General features: G+C 35.2%; 1 protein-coding gene across 1 annotated transcript in view; it reads left to right on the forward strand.

Annotated features, from left to right (window-relative positions):
- Window positions 1–553: 553 nt before the first annotated feature.
- UBAC1 (UBA domain containing 1) overlaps window positions 554–16,742 on the forward strand; it is a 72,065-nt gene continuing 55,876 nt past the window's right edge. Inside the window, exons 1-2 of the mRNA XM_074294117.1 lie at window positions 554–770; window positions 7,915–8,085. The gene's annotated coding sequence lies outside the window, so the exon portion shown is untranslated. The remainder of the gene's footprint in view (window positions 771–7,914; window positions 8,086–16,742) is intronic.

Here is a 16,742-nt window from a genome sequence, read left to right on the forward strand (position 1 = left end):
TCTCCAAAATGTTCATTACTGTCAGATCTCTTCCCTATCTGATAGTAATCTGAGATCTGTGTGCCGTAGGAATTCGTGGGAATGTGAGAGAAGGGAGAGATCCTTAAATTATTTACTTGATCCAGTTAAATCTTGTCTTCCCAAATTATACAAAATCCCAGTCCAGCCTAGGTTATTTAATCCAAAACTCAAAATTTGTGACATTTGGATAACGGGGATTTGTTCCCTGCCTATACTTAATAAGGGCATTTGTAATAGTTGTAGTTTGTAATGGAAGAGTCCAGAATATTCAAAGTGATGACTGTTCCTCAAAAAAGTACTTATGGTGATGTGTTAATTATAGAGACAGAGATTGGACTAGTGATGGTAGTAATATATGAAGTCCAAGAACACTGAATGAAATACAGCCTTCCAATTCTTCTGTGCTATTGCCATGGGGGCCTGGTTAACTGGACCTTCTCCAAAGTTCTTCTGTGTGATCATGTCATTTCTGTGATCTCACTAATTCATCACAAAGGCAACTGATCTCTCTGATGCTCCCTCCCCTTACCCCAGGTGATTCTGTCTCTATTCCTCAGTGACTTCTAAATTAAATTGTCAAAACATGTTATAGAGAGAAATATCTCCAGAGAGGGAAACACTTCATCCTTTCATCCCAACTTGGCAGCAAGGCCAGTTTGATCTGAGAAAATACTTGCCCAGTCTATTATCTGGCTCCTCGCCTTTCACATGCCTACTTTTCATGACCCATCACAATGAAATCCACCGTGGTGAGTGCTGAGGACTAACAAATGTTTTCAGGGTGATTGGAAAGATCTGGAGCTATGGCTATTTGGGATCTGATAGAATATTTGTGAATTGGGAACAAATGTTTTTACTCTAGAGTTACTGGCAGCAACTTTCCATTAATGTTCAGTTTGGTGCAGGCCTCAGTTTCTCCCTCTATAAAATGAGTGGGTTGGACTAGATTGTCCTTAAAGTCCTTTCCTGTTTTGCCATCATTGTATGACTCCATGAATAGCTCACAAGCATAGTGTTAATGCAGTTTTACTGCTTTAAAATGCTATGAAAATATACAATAGTCATTTCTTTGTTACTGAGTATTTCTAGAATCACCACATTTTAACCTATCAGAACTTGTACTGTTTTGTTATTAAAAACACCAAGAAAGGCATTAATGTCCATCATGAAATATTCAACAAGGAAATTGCATAAATGCCTTGGGTTCCCAGAAATGGTGCCAAACATTCCCTGCATTAAGAGCTTCCAAATACAGGCTATTTTATAAATCTTCAGAGGCTATTATCATGTGACTGGACAACTCAATACCATTTCAGCATTTATATCATTGCTTATGAGAGAGGGAGAGGGAAATGAGCATAGGGGGACAGAAACAAAAAGAATCCCAGAAAAATAGAGATTTTGTTATTCTCTTTCCATGTTTTTGTAACAATAATCATGTTGAGGATGGAACATTTAGTATTTCACACAGGTAATGACTGTGTTTTGAACTCTTTTTTCATACTCTCAGCAAGCTGTGAGCTCTGATCATTGTCCCCGGTAGTGGGGACCACTTAAATTTTTTTTACCTTATCTCCTCTTTGGTCCAATGACCCCAAAAAGTGTGGAGCTATAGTTACAGGGATCCAAATGACCAGAGATAGGGATCAAATCCTATGGCCAGTCTATGACAGGTTTAGGACTCAATCTGTAGAGAGAACTTTTATAGTTTAGTCTGTTGTTTAGGACTAAACTTAATTCTGTAGTTATTTAAGAATTTACTAAGATAGAACTCTGTGTCCAAAATGGTGAATCAATCAATCTATGATTTTCAGGATAAAAGATTTAATTTATAGTCACAATTTGGAAAAAAATTTATCATCGGAATTAAAGCTCAGCCTCTGACAAGATTTAGAGTTTAGTCTTTGTCTAGTATAAGGGATGCTATGGCCTTCTTGGAGTTTCTCATGTCCCATTATGAAAGCAGTTGCTTATTTTTCCTTTATGTTAAGGTATGGTAATAATTAAATTTAGAAGGTTCTTATAGAGGTAAAAGAAATGAGGGAAGGCAGAGTAAGAGCAAGACCTCTTTACCTTGCTTACAAAGTTCTTCTGAAATTTCCATGGACCAACCACTATAACAATGAGTTTTAAATTTGACTTAATTTGTTGATGCTTATCTTTGTTTATGCACAGATTTCTCTCTTTTATTTTCCTCTAGAACCAAGAGACTGTGTGACCTTGATTAAGTAGCTCTTCCTCACTCTCAGTTCTAGTTGATCTCTTGAACTTCAGGATTCTATAACATTCTATAATTCTACAATATTCTTATTTTTGTGGTAAAGAAAAGAGCCCTGGTAAAAATAAAGATGTTTCTATACTTTGGAGAAGTTTATGAGAGAAAAATATGAAATAAGGAGGCTATATCGCTTCAACAAACATTTATTAGTGTCCTGCTGTGTGCAGAGAAATGTACCAGGTAATGAGGAAGGGAATATTTTAGGTGTGACATAAGTCCTTGCCATCATGCACGTTAGACTTGCAAAACAGTGCTACATTAGGTAAGATGGGGAGAATTTTACTGATTGGGGTATCAGGGAAGGATTCATGGGTGAGCTAGTTTTGATTGGTCTTTAAAGAATAGAGTAGGAATTTAGCAGGCAAAATAGGTTGGGAAGAAGGACATTCTAGACATAAAGAACAGTTTAACAAGAGGCTTAGAGATAAAGTAGAATGCATGTAGATGGGACAGCAGTAGTTTTGTTTGACTGGAACGTATAGAAGGGATTTATGAGCAATGTGGCTGAATATAGTAGATTGATGGAGGACCTTGAATACAAAGCAAATGAACCTTACTTACTTGGTAGATGATACAGAGTCACCAAAGATTTTTGAAAGAGAAGTTTGATTTAAACCAAAATCTTCTTCAGGAAACTAGCCCAGGTGAATTTGGTATGAAAAAGTAGATGACAGCAGAGGGCTTCTTAAACTTTTTCTGTTCATGAGTCTTTCATCCAAGAAATTTTTACATGACTCCAGATATATAGGCATATAAAACAAATATGCAAATCAAACATTTACTTATAATTATAATTTTTGTGATCCTCACATTCAGTTATGAGGTTGTTAACCATGAGGTTGTTAACCACAGTTTAAGAAGCTAGATGCACTAGAGTATAAGTCCAAAGCTCATTTGTTCTATCCTTAGAGCTATTTTAGTATTTATCCAGTAGGGTTAACACTTAATGAGATGATTAAGAATTGAGTATACTTCAGAGCTGAGGTGTTAGCTAAATTACGTGTGGTTAAATAAGGAAAATGTCACTCACCACATTGTTCTCACTTGGGCTTGAACATTTGAAACAACTGGTTTCTAACAATTGGTTAGAAAGGTTCGATAATTTAGGAAAACTGAGCACTAGACTGAGACTAGTCCCAGCTCGACCACTAATTATATGTCATTTTAAATAAGTAAATCATTTCCCTTCTCTGGGTCTTACTTTCCTTATCTGAATAAAGAGTGGGTTGGAGTAGGAAAGAATTAATTTAAATTTAATTAAAAAGCATTTATTACAGCTTATATGTACTAATACTGTACTATACAAGGAGGAGAAAAATGCAAAAGCAAAGACAAACTGTGTCCTCAAGGACCTTACATTCCAATAGGGAGATACGATACACATAGAGGAGTGGTGGCCAGAAAGAAGGACTTGGGGCCAGAAAATTACTGAGATAATCAGCAGAGTCAAAGGAGAGGAGACTGAAATTATACATTCATCCTAGGAACAAAGACAGAATTACTTTGATCAAGGTACCAGAAGTAGAGTAGGGAAAGAGGAAGAATGTTAGAAAGGATACAGGCATGGTGATGAGGCAATTGGTAAGGCTTTTTAAGGAAAATAGCTGGGGAGTTGGGAAGGAAAAAAAGCATGACTGGAGCCTTTCTGAAGCAGTGGGTCAAGAGAGGAAGACACCAATCCATAAAGCAGTGGCCCAGGGCAGAAGTTCCAGAGATAAAAGGATTAAAACCTCTGAATCATCATGGTTTCTGGTGTGGGCAGCATGATATGGTGGGTTAATGTTCAGAAGAAAAAGTTAGTGCTGGATTCAGAAAGGTTGAAGTCATTTGTATAGAGATAATACTTGATCCAATTTATGAAATTGCCATGGGAAAGGGAAGAGGACTCAAATTAGAGTCCTAGGAAGCATCCTTGCTAAGTGGGGTTAGGAGATGGTTGATGGTCTGATAAAGGAGAGAGAGAGTAGTCAGATGGGTAGGAAGAGAACCAGAAGCTGTTCAGCAATTACAAGCTACAGAGAAGTCAGGGAGTGAGTTAAAAGGTCGTTTTAAGTAAGCAGCTGAGATCACTGTTAATCTGGGAGAGAGAAATTTCATTCAAGTCCTGAAGTGAGCAGTCAGATTGTAAGAAGCTGAGTGGTAAATGGGTGTATGGAAGCAGAAATGGCGATGACTTTCTAGGATTTTGAAAGTGACAAGGTGGCTGGACATAGTACAATCGTGAGGGACTGGCAGGCTTTAAAGGATGGGTTTTCTCGGATACAGCAGAACTAAAACTGTGGATCAGGGCTGTGCATCGGGCAGTGTTCCGGGGATGAGGGAGTGGAGAGATGTCTCCTGCTTACTCTGACCTCTATGCCTTTTTGTGGTGACTAACTTCAAAAGCCCTATGTGTTGCCCAGCTTGGGGACCCTTGTAGGAGTGGGATGCTTGAACTGGAGTGGAGAGCAGTGGAATGGATTGATTTACTCCACCAGTCATTCATCCTGAGCTCTTAGTCATCTGTAAAGATGTACTTAAGATGCACTACCTACCTCAAAGGGTGGTTTGAAAGAAAGTGCGTTGCAAATTTTGCACTCTAAATGTGAACTTAATGTGCCATTTCCTCAGTTAGGACTTGGTAACAATATAAGGGTTATTAGCGAAGTTTTATAAGTAGGAGTAATGTGCTCATGATTTCCAGATGGACCTCAGGCAATATGTCTAACTCATTTCTTTAAGAGATGAAGAACTTGAGAGGATGATGACTTGATTTCTCCAATATCACAAGCTAATGGAGGAACAGAATTTAAGACTTGGGACACATTGGTTTTTAATGATCTTAAGCCCAATCTTATGTCCTTGTGAGGTATTTAACAGAGGCTATCCTTGTCCTTTGGTTGTTTTTGTGCCTGTCATCACCTTTCTAAATTAATTATAAGTAGGAGCAAGATTTTGCATATAATAGATGCTCAATAAACACTTGTTTGATGATCAAATACTGTGCAAATATAATTATTTCTTATAATGTCTGTAGAATCTGAAATAAGGGAAGGAAACAAGCATTTGTTAAGCATGCACTATATGCCAGGCCCTATGCTAAGCACTTCACATATGTTATCTCATTTGATGCCTCCCAACCTTAGGGAAGTACTTTCATTACCTCCATTTTACAATTGAGAAAATTTAAACAAATAGGGATTGAGTGACTTGTTCAGAGTTATAATCTAGGCAGTATCTGAGGTTAGATTTGAACTCAAGTATTCCTGACTCCAGGCCCAGAAGTCTATCCATTGTGCTAACTGTTTCACAAAGAATCTCATCTTTTCTCAAAAAAATTAAAGTTACCAGCAGAGATTAATGTGATAGAGTATAGAATGGAAATTGTGATTCTTCACGCAAATTCTGTGTGGCCTTTTTCATTATTTCCACATGCTCACAGTTGGGCTCATTACCGAGACACTGGGGCTTAGGTACAGAAAACTTTCCTTGAATAATGATGTACTGTGAAATACGGGAAAGAATACAAAGGATCCGGATTAAAATCTTAGATCTACTGCTAACTATGACTTTGAACAAGTCTTTTCACCACTCCTGGCCATCAGTCCCTCACATGTGAAATGAGGAGCTGGGACTAGATGAATTATAAGGTGACTTCTAGTTCTAAATCTATGCCCACATGTCCTTTTAGGAATAGGACAGGACCTGTAATTTTATTGGTGTAGGAATCTTCCAGTGAGAAGCTGCTTCTGTCAATTCTCTACAAATTATATAGTCTTAAAAGGTTGTCCATGGTATTGAGAAATTAAATCATTTATTCGGAGTAACACAAGTAGCATGTGTCAGAGGTAAGGCAGGAACCCATATCTTCAAGGCCAGCTCTCTAGCCACAGTTCCATGTCACCAAATATGCCTATTAAAGGAATGTTTACTTTAATCTATTCAATTTAATCTTCAAATTTATTATTTCATTGTTGAGAATAGTCAAATCAAATCAGAAAGCATCTATTACTTAGTACCTTGTTTCAAGTTCTGGCCCATAACATCCCCTTGTAGGATTAAATCAATCATACTAACCATGCTAAATTAGATAACCTTTGTCTCTATCAATTCCACTGACTTAGTACCTTGTAAGAATCCTTTGTTTCAAGTTCAGAGTTCTGGCCCATAGCACTTAGTAATACTGGTTTATGAACAACAAATACACAGTACATCACTGGACTACTACAGTAAAGTACCAAGATCACAGGATCTTAGATTTACAGATGACATTGGTCCTAGAAACTCTACGATTCAACTCCCTCATTTTACAGATGAGGAAACTACTCTTATTAGGAAATGGCCCTCAGGAGACATTTGCCACCAATATATGAGCTTTATCAAACACTACCAAAATGGAAATGCTTCAAGTATGGACCTACTAATGTTTAGAAGGAATATTTGATTAAAAATTCCAGACTCTCTGAAATGGATTGGATGCCTAGGATTCATTAAGTTTATCTTCCTACCTCAAAGGAGGATTCAATTTAAACATCCTCCTTCAGAAAAGGGCGGGGATCTTAACTTTAAAGATGTCACGAAAAGGAGATTGTACATTTTCCTTCCTTAGCATTCCCAGTGCTATACAACCAACTACAATTCAACGCAGTAGAGGATGCTGTTGTATGAGAGGTAGAAAGTAGTGGAGCAATTTTGTTTTTATGCTGACAAAGGAAAGTGTAAGACTGAGAAGGAAAGTATAGAACTCAGGAAAGAAAGCTGTATAAAGAGTAAACTTTTCCTCCATACTCTCCAGGGTCTCTTCCTCCTAAGTTGAGGGGAGATGAGATCCTTAGATTTCTAAGTAAGTTTCCTTCCTCATCAATACAGTAATACTTACAGATTTTATCTCCACTAAACACCAAATTATTCCTCTCTTTCAAAGACCCTGCTTTCCTAGTTCGTCAACATCCTCAACTACCATGACCCCATGAATAGGGATTTTTGTATCTTAACACTTCCCATTTATCCACCCTCTATTTAACTGAATTTTGTTCCAGGTATCAAAATTACTATTTATAGTTCTGAGACCTAAATGTCTTTTTAAGTGCAGAGAAAGCAGACTGAAAATGAATGAGAAAGAAGAAATGATCAATGGCACAAACTCCCATATGATTCAGGAAAATTAATAGCAGAGTTAGAAGGGTCGACCTCAGTAAGAAAGACCACTTTTTTTTGTTTATCAGAGATTGGAGTAAAGAAGGACAGAGTAGATGAATAAGTAGACAATGCTGAAGCATCTGTTAGAGAACATTATTGAATTTCCACAGAAGTCTCCCCACTTTTGCAGTGAAGGTGGAGGTGACATAATTTGTTGAGAGAAAGCCAGCTGGGGGAGCACACTGAGGAGAGGAGAAGGTTTAGAAGAAGTTTGAGGGATATGGGATAACAATTCTATTAGGGTAGAAGATAAGATTGCAAATAGTTAAAATAAATTTGTAGTGACTCCAAGTTTCTTCATCTATGAAATGGGAATAATAGAATTTTCACTGATTCCTTCATAAAATTGCTATTAAGGTCTTAGAGAATGTAGCTAGTATTTCCTCAGTGAGGGAATGACCTTTATGAAACTCCATTCTCTGTCCCTTTTGCCACAGAGAAGTTTACTGCATATGCGCAGGGAGAGAGACAAAGTTTCTTCCATCAGAATGATTTCATAATGAAGGCTTCTGCCAGAGTTCTGGGCCCCAAAGAGAAGGAGACAAACTGAGCTATCAACATGCATACACTCATGACCGAGAACGAGAAGATTTGGCATCTGAGACAAGGTGAGCCAAGAGTTGCATCAGAGACTGGGAATGATCTAGACCGAGTTGGCTTGCACACTAGGATGGAATGGGAAACCTGAGGGACGCTCCCTGAAGTCTTCAACTCTAGGAAACATTTAGGAGTACATTCCAGCCATGACAAGAGACCAAATCCTTCCCTTTCCTTTGTTAAGACCATGAGTCTTAGAGAATCTCATGAGGTTTATTCATGGGCCTGAGTACTGTAGTCATTTGAGAATGGCTGATGTTGTTTTCTGTTGCTTTATTATTTGGATAAATGTTTTCCTTTTCAGGGCTCCTCTTTGGATGGGTTTGTTAACCTACATGGTGAGCACTAAGTACCTAAGCCTGAAATAATTTCAGAAATTGCCAGTTTTTAACTGCATGGGAGCAAACAAGGGAAGACTGGTAAATGACCATTAAAAATCTCCACAAAATTTATCCAAGTCCATCAGGGTCCAAAGGTGATAGCTCTTGAGGGTTAGAGAGAGAACATTTAGGGTTAGGTTAATTATCATAATTATTGCAAGCAGCTTCCCCTAATGGATATACAGTCAGCCTTGGAGTCAAGAAGATCTAATTTTTAAATCCTATCTCTAAAATGGTAGCTCCATGACCATGTTTAAGTGCCTTACCTTCTTAGATGACTCTGACTATAAACTGCACAGTAGTTGCCAGTTCTACAACAGGAGAAGCAGTTTCAATAGGAATTTCCTATGCCAATTAATTGATATGTCTGCTTAAAATTTTTTTTTAAATATTATCTTCAAAATAGAGATTCAGCCTCTTTTGTGTCATGGTTCCCTTTGGCAATCTGATAAATTCTATGGACCTCTTTTCAGTTTAAGATTTTTAAATGCATAAAATAAAATACATACAGAGGATTACAAAGGAAACTGATTATGTTGAAATAAAGCTGTGATTTTTTTTCCCATACAAGATTCACAGATCTCCTGGAATCTATCCAAAAACCCCCTGAGGTTTCTGAATTCCAGTTTAAGAATCCCTCATTTAATTTTGTTTTCAATTTTAATTAATGTTGTATTTTTTTGGTTTGTTTTTTTGTTTTGTTTTGTTTTGTTTTGTTTTGTTTTGTTTTGTTTTGTTTTGAGCAACAATGGAACACCTCATAGTAGAAATGGCTTTCTTTCTTGGACTTTTTAGAGTCAAGACCCCTTCATAGTAATGATCTTTAGATTAGGCTGCTAATTGTTTATTCATTGATACTACCCCCAACCATGCTTTAGAGTGACTTAATATGATAACTGTTTCTACAATCCAGTTAATTTAGATCCACTACAAAGATGTGACAGAGTTAGCAGCAGAATGGGACATATATTTTTGTATATATCCATTGAAGGAATTAATTTTGTATATATTTGTTACAAGAAATTTATTTTTCTTTTTTCCTCCAGTGAATTGGGGTGTGGGAGGGAGAGAAAATAAATTTTTGTTAACTAAAATAGAGAAGTGGGGGAAGTATTACATATGTGAGTTGTGGCATGTATTTTCAAATGAGGTCACTATGCTATTAGTTTTATTTAATTTTTACTTTGTTTCAAGAAACCTCTTACAAAGTGGGAGCAATCTGTAAATGTTTGAAATGTAAAAACAAATTGCATCATTATGATTTTAAAAAGGATTCAGAGCGAAAACACATTTACAAAGCTAAAATTCCTTTTACGCATCTATTATGTTTACAAAATGTCTAACTGGAATTTAAACATCATTAGTTCAGATTTTATAAATTTGGAATTTCTAACTATCAACTAATATTTATCAAATACCTTCTGTGTGAAAGACATTGTCAATCAATCCATCAATATTGGTTGAATGTTTACCATATATAATGTTGATAATTTAAAGTTTTAAATTTAATTTAACTGAATATTTTTTAAATCTTTTTAAAATATATAATTATACTCAAAAAACTGCTATGTTGATTGTAAATTATTCTTATTTATTCATTTAAGCAATTCCCTAATTCTTTGTCAGTCACAAAGGTTGTGAGCTTACATCTGATTTTCTTCTTAAAGGCACATTTAACAAATTGTTATAGTTCTTTAGACATTTGGAATTGCCCATAACTGCATTGAGTAAGAAATTTGGATGATATGAAGCTCCCAGTACCAAGATAGGACAGACTGGATAGCTCCTTGTGCTGTCATCTAGTTCTAAGATAAAATGATTTTCATGATAACCATTCAGTAGATATAAAACTTTCAAGCTGGTAATTAGCTTTTACTACTTCTTTCAGACAAACATTTCAGCCTTTGCAATGGGAAAATGAATAAATGGTGTAGACCAGCAGTTTTATTTCTGTGCAAGAATTTATATTCACCCAAAGACCCCAGCTTTTGGGATAAGAACTCACTATTTGAGAAAAACTGCTGGGAAAATTAGAAACTAGGCATTGACCTACATCTAATACCATAAACCAAGATGAGGTTGAAATGGGTTCATTATTTAGACATAAAGAGTGATATTCTAAGCAAATTAGAAGAACACAGGATAGTTTACCTCTCATATCTATGGAGAAGGAAGAAATTTGTGATCAAAGAAGAACTGGAACTCATTATTAAACACCACATATATAATTTTGATTATATTAAGTTAAAAAGTTTTTGTACACACAAAACTACTGCAGACAAGATTAGAATGGAAGCAATGTATTGGGAAAACATTTTTACATTGAAAGGTACTAATAAAGACCTCATTTCTAAAATACATAGCGAACTGACTCAAATTTATAAGAATTCAAAGCATTCTCCAATTGATAAGTGGTCAAAGGATATGAACAGACAATTTTCAGATGAAGAAATTAAAGCCATTTCTAGTCATATGAAACGGATGCAAATTGAGACAGCTCTGAGGTACCACTACACACCTCTCAGATTGGCTAAGATGACAGGAAAAGATAATGACCAAAGTTGGAGGAGATGTGGGAAAACTGGGATACTGATACACTGTGGTAGAGTTGTAAACTGATCTAACCATTCTGGAGAGCAATTTGGAACTATGCTCAAAGGGTTATCAAACTGTGCAAACTCTTTTATCCAGCAGTGTTCCTACAGGGAGAGATCCCAATGAGATCTTAAAGGAGGGAAAGGGACCCACATGTGCAAAAATGTTTGTAGCAGCCCTTTTTGTAATGGCAAAGAACTGGAAACTGGGTGGATGTCCATCAGCTGGAGAATGGCTGAGTAAGTTATGGAATATGAATGTTATGGAATATTATTGTTTTATAAAAAACGATCAGCAGAATGATTTCAGAGAGGCCTGGAGAGACTTACATGAACTGATACTGAGTGAAATGAGCAGAACCAGGAGATCATTGTACACAGCAACATCAAGATTATACAATGATTAATTCTGATGGACGTGCTTTTCTCAGCAATGAGATGATTTAGGTCAGTTCCAATGATCTTGTGATGAAGAGAGCCATCTATACCCAGAGAGAGGATTGTGGGAACTGAGTGTGGATCACAACATAGCCTTTTCACTTCTTTTTTTGTTGTTTGCTTGAATTTTATTTTCTTTCTCATTTTTTTCCTTTTTGATCTGATTTTTCTTGTACAGCAAGACAATTGTATAAATATGTAGGTCTATATTGGATTTGTATATATTTTTACCATGTTTAACATATATTGGAATACTTGCCATTTAGGGGAGGGAATAGAGGGAAAAGGGAAAAATTGGAATATAAGAGTTTGTAAGGGTCAATGTTGAAAAATTACCCTTGCATCTGTTTTGAAAATGAAAAAGCTTCGATAAAAAAATGAAAAAAAAAAAGAAATAAGAAAAAAATTTAAATTCAATTTTAAAAATCAAACCAAATTTATTATATGAATTCTTATATGCAAAGCCCTGTGATGGGCAATTAAGATAAAGAAATTTAGAAAAGACCCTATCTATCTACAAGGAGTTTTCAGTTTTGTGGAAGGGATATGGCAAAGATGTAGAAGGGACTTCAGAGATCATCTAATCCAATGTGTACAAATAATAGTGTACAAGATAGAATGTGATCATGAAAAAGGAGAAATCCAAAGTAATATAAGAAAATCCAAGAAGAGATAGATCATTTTCATCTGGGGAGAGGTAAAAGGCCTGAATTGAGAATAAAAGTTTGAAATGTGGCTCTGTAGTACTATCAGAGTGACTTTCTACAAATCTCTTCTTTTCTCTGGGCCGAAGGGTCTTCCTATATCTTCTTTGGGATCGCTCTACTTCTAACTCTTATGCAACTATGATCCTATGAAATTAAAAAATTTTATTTAGTTCCAATGTAGACAGTTACAACAATTCTTCTGCTCCATCATTCATTCATTTATTCATTCAACACTTATTAAACTATATACCATTATATCATGCAGGGTTTGAATTATATTATCCTTCTTCTTTTCAGAGATCATGAATGTTCTTTCTTATTCTCATTCATGTAATAGCATTTATTCAGAGCAAGACAATTTTTAAAAGTGCAAAGGAAAGTGGCCTAATCATACCATATCTAAAAAATATAATTTAAAGTGATAATTATCAAAACCATTTGGCATTGGCTAAGAAATAGAATGATAAATTCATAGTAGTCAATGATTATATTAACCCAGATTCCATCTTCTTTGATAGGTACCCACTATTTGACAAAAATTTTTGGAAAAATTGGAAGATAGTATGGCAGAAACTAGGCATAGATCAATATTTCACACTCTTCATGTTTTAGACCTAAAAGGTGATACTATAAGTAAAGATACTGTAAGAGATCAAGGATAGTCCACCTCTCAGATCTGTAAAGAAGTACTAATTTATGACTACATAAGAAATGAAATACAAAATGTATCATCTTGATAACATTAAATTAATTTTTTTTCCACAAGCAAAACCAAGCAGCCAAGATTAGAAGGGAAGCAGAAAGCTGGGGAAAAAATTCTACAGCCAGTTTTTCTAATAAAGCTCTCATTTTAAAAACATATAGGGAGTTAAGTCAATTTGTAAGAATACAAGTCACTCCCCAGTTAATAAATCATCAAAGAATATGAACAATTTTCAGATGAATAAATTAAAACCATCTATAGTCATATGAAAAAATAGTCTAAATCATTATTCCTTAGAGAAATTCAAATTAAAGTAATTCTAAGGTGTACCATATTGGTTATCAGATTGGCCAAGATAATAAGAAAAGATAATGATAAATATTGGAGGAGATATGAGGAAACTTGGAGACTGGTGTATTGTTGGTAGAGTGGTGAACTGATCTAGTCATTCTGAAGAACAATTTGGAATTATGCCTAAGGAGCTATAAAACTGTGCATACCCTTTGATTCAATAGTATTACTACTGGATCTCTATCCCAAAGTGATCATAAAAGAGGGAAAAGGACCCATATTTATAAAAATGTATGTAGCAACTCTTTGTGGTGGCAAGAAATTGGAAATTGACAGTGGATGCCCATTAATTGGGGAATGGCTAAATAAGTCATGATACATGAATGTAATGGAATATTTTTGTTGTTTAAGAAATGATGAATAGGCTGATTTCAGAAAAGCCTGGAAAGACTTATATAAACTAATGCTGAGTAAAGTGAGAAGAATAAGGAGAACATTGTGCAGTTACAGCAAAATTGTGATGGTCAACTATGATAGATTTAACTCTTCTCAGCAATGTGGTGATCCAAAACAATTTCAATAGACTTGGGATAGAAAATGGTATCCAGATCCAGAGAGAAAACTGTGAGATTAAATGTGGATCAAAGCATACTATTGTCACTTCTTTTTTTTTTTTTTTTTTTTCTTTTTCATGATTTTCCACTTTTGTTCTAATTTTTCTCTCTGCCACAGCATGACTAATATACAAACAAGTTTAAAATGGTTGTACATGTATAACCTATATCTGATTGCTCGTTCTCTTGGGGAGAGGGAAGATAAAGAGGAGGAAGAAAAAAATTTGAAACTCAAAATCTTATAAAAATAAGTGCTAGAAACTATCTTTACATATAATTAAATATTCAGGAATTTAAAAAAGGAAAATTTAAAATTTTAAAATTAGTAAGACATAATTCAAAATCAGTCTTGTATAACTGTAGGTTCAATGGCATCACTAGCATCTCCTATATCCTTTGATATTATTGACATTCTAACTTGGATACCCAGAAAGTAATTGGAAAAAATGCTTGTTGTATTGAATTGAAAGATTCAATTGATGATTCTTGGTATGTAAGATAGAAATGGAATCAAGTGCCAGGTATTTCAGAATATCATATTTCAATTCCACATAAAGAAGTGATGTCTAATAATCACAGCTTTCCAGCAATGAAACAGATTGACTCTTGAGGAAGTAAAGTGTCTGTCAAGCCTGGAAAGAACAATTATTTTCTCAGGGGATATCATCATGGGGAGTCCTGCACTAGGTAGGAGGTGGACTATATCACTCCACATTCCTAGTATTGTATACCATCTGATTTCATGAGCTGCCAAATCATCCCTGGACTTGTTCATTGTAATTTAGTAAGTCCCTACCTTTTATTCCTTTTCTCTTTTTTACACAAACAAGTCTTATATATCTTTCAAAGTCAGGTCAATTCTTTCCTTCCTTGACTGTTCCAACCCACATTGGTCTCTTCTTCCTCACCTCCTATAGTATTTGCTGTTTGTATCATTTCTTTGGTACTAGCTATTTGTACACAAAGATGTAGCATTTTCCTTTCTATATTGAAAACACAGTGTATATCTTATTCTTTGTAATTACAACAAAGCAAAATAAGTTTGAAAAAGGGAACTAGAATCACAATGTGAAGGGCCTTAAATATCAAGGACTTTGTATCCTATAAATAATGAGTCAACTGAAGTTAGTTGATCAGAGCAATGATTACAGCTATGTAGAGAATGTTAACAGAAGTAAAAAGATTGTAGCTAGGAAAACCAGTTAGAAGATTAGTACAATTGTCCAAGGGCTCTGAATGTGTGTGTGTGTGTGTGTGTGTGTGTGTGTGTGTGTGTAAGGAGAAATAAATATTGAAATTTTGAATCTAGGTAACTGAAAATATGATAGTGCACTCAACAACAAAAGTCAAGTTTGGAGTAGGTGCAGATTTTGAGATGGAAGATGATTTTTTGGACATATTTCATCTGAGATATTGGCAGAACATCCAAGTGCAGATGTTTAGCAAACAGGTGAAGGTGTAAGACTTGAGTATGCAAGGAATAAATGAAAATCAGAGATACAATATAGGACTCCTCTATCGAGAGATTATATTTAAAAGAAGTTATTGAGATCACTAAGGTGGATTAGTATAGAGAGAGTTTTCAAAGGATGGAAACTGAAGGATGTTCCCACTTGGAGAAAGGAAGAGAAAAATCAATCACTGAAAGAGTACAAAGATATATAGGAAGATAATTTGGGGAGAGTAGCATTAATTAGAATTCAAGGGAGAAGAGATTCCGAAGAATAATAGATTTGGAGTTGGAAGAGATCTTGGGAGCCATTGAGGAACCACTGAATCCAAGTACCTCATCTTAAAATGAAGAAACTGAAACGTAATGCAGTTAATTACCTAGGATCACATAGCTATTAAGTGTGTCTGACTGAACTGTGATTTTCTTGACTTCAAGTCCAGTACTCTTATCACCTATGTCATTTATCTGCTTGATATTAACTATGAGTAATAGTCAATAATGTAAAATACTTTAGAAAAATTAAGGTCAATGAGACCTGAGTAAAGTTACTGGGTTTGACTATTTCAATATTATTATAGGGACAGAAACAATAATAAAGAAGATGTGTAGAGAATGGATGGTAACAAAGTAGAGGCAACAAGTGTTAGCAGTTAAAGGGAGAAGAGATAAAAGATGTTTTGAAAGGGGGTAAAAAGATAAGTGAAAGAGGTTTTTTTTTTTTTTTTGCTTGTTTGCATAGGATTATCTGAACATTATATGAGCAAAGAGGAAGAAACAAGAAGAAATGGTGAGATTGAAAATAAAGGATGGAAGATTGGAGATAGTGGTAGATAGTATTGTTGCTGAGCTTATGATTGAAGGGAGAAGTCCTTCTCCAAGTTATTCCAGGTTCTTTTCCCTGTCTTCAATCCTTGTCTATAATAATAATGTTATATTTATATCATACTTTGAGGTTTGCAGTATCCTTTCATTGCAGCCTATAAGGTAGGAAGTCCCAATATTATTCTGAGGCATTTCTATAATTTTGGTAGTATATAGTTGATCCCTTCTTCCTCAACTGCAACTCTGGGGAGAATTGCTATGACCAAAAAAAACTTATTATGCAATGACTAGCTTGAACTTCTCCAAAACAACACATAACTAACTAACTAGTCCATTACTAAAACTATAGCTATGGCATTTCCAACTAATCTTTCATCATGTTACCTAATCCTTTGAGAATCCCAGATTATCTCCATGCTATAATGTAATACTGGAGCAGTGTTATGCTGGTAAATGTTTAACAATTGACTCCCTGAAGAGGGATGCAACACCTGTAAGTTTAATCTGTATATTAACATTTTCTGCCATCCTGTTCTTAAGTGTAGACAATATCATTTTTCTTGAATATTTTCTTTATTCTTCACAATTGTCTTGGGAGGTTAGTATTATAGCTATTTGCCTAATGTACAAATAATGTGCACAAAAGAGAAAACTGAGGCTTAGAGA

The sequence above is a fragment of the Sminthopsis crassicaudata genome, chromosome 2 (assembly GCF_048593235.1).
Source record: "Sminthopsis crassicaudata isolate SCR6 chromosome 2, ASM4859323v1, whole genome shotgun sequence".
In the NCBI taxonomy this organism is placed as follows: Eukaryota; Metazoa; Chordata; class Mammalia; order Dasyuromorphia; family Dasyuridae; genus Sminthopsis; species Sminthopsis crassicaudata.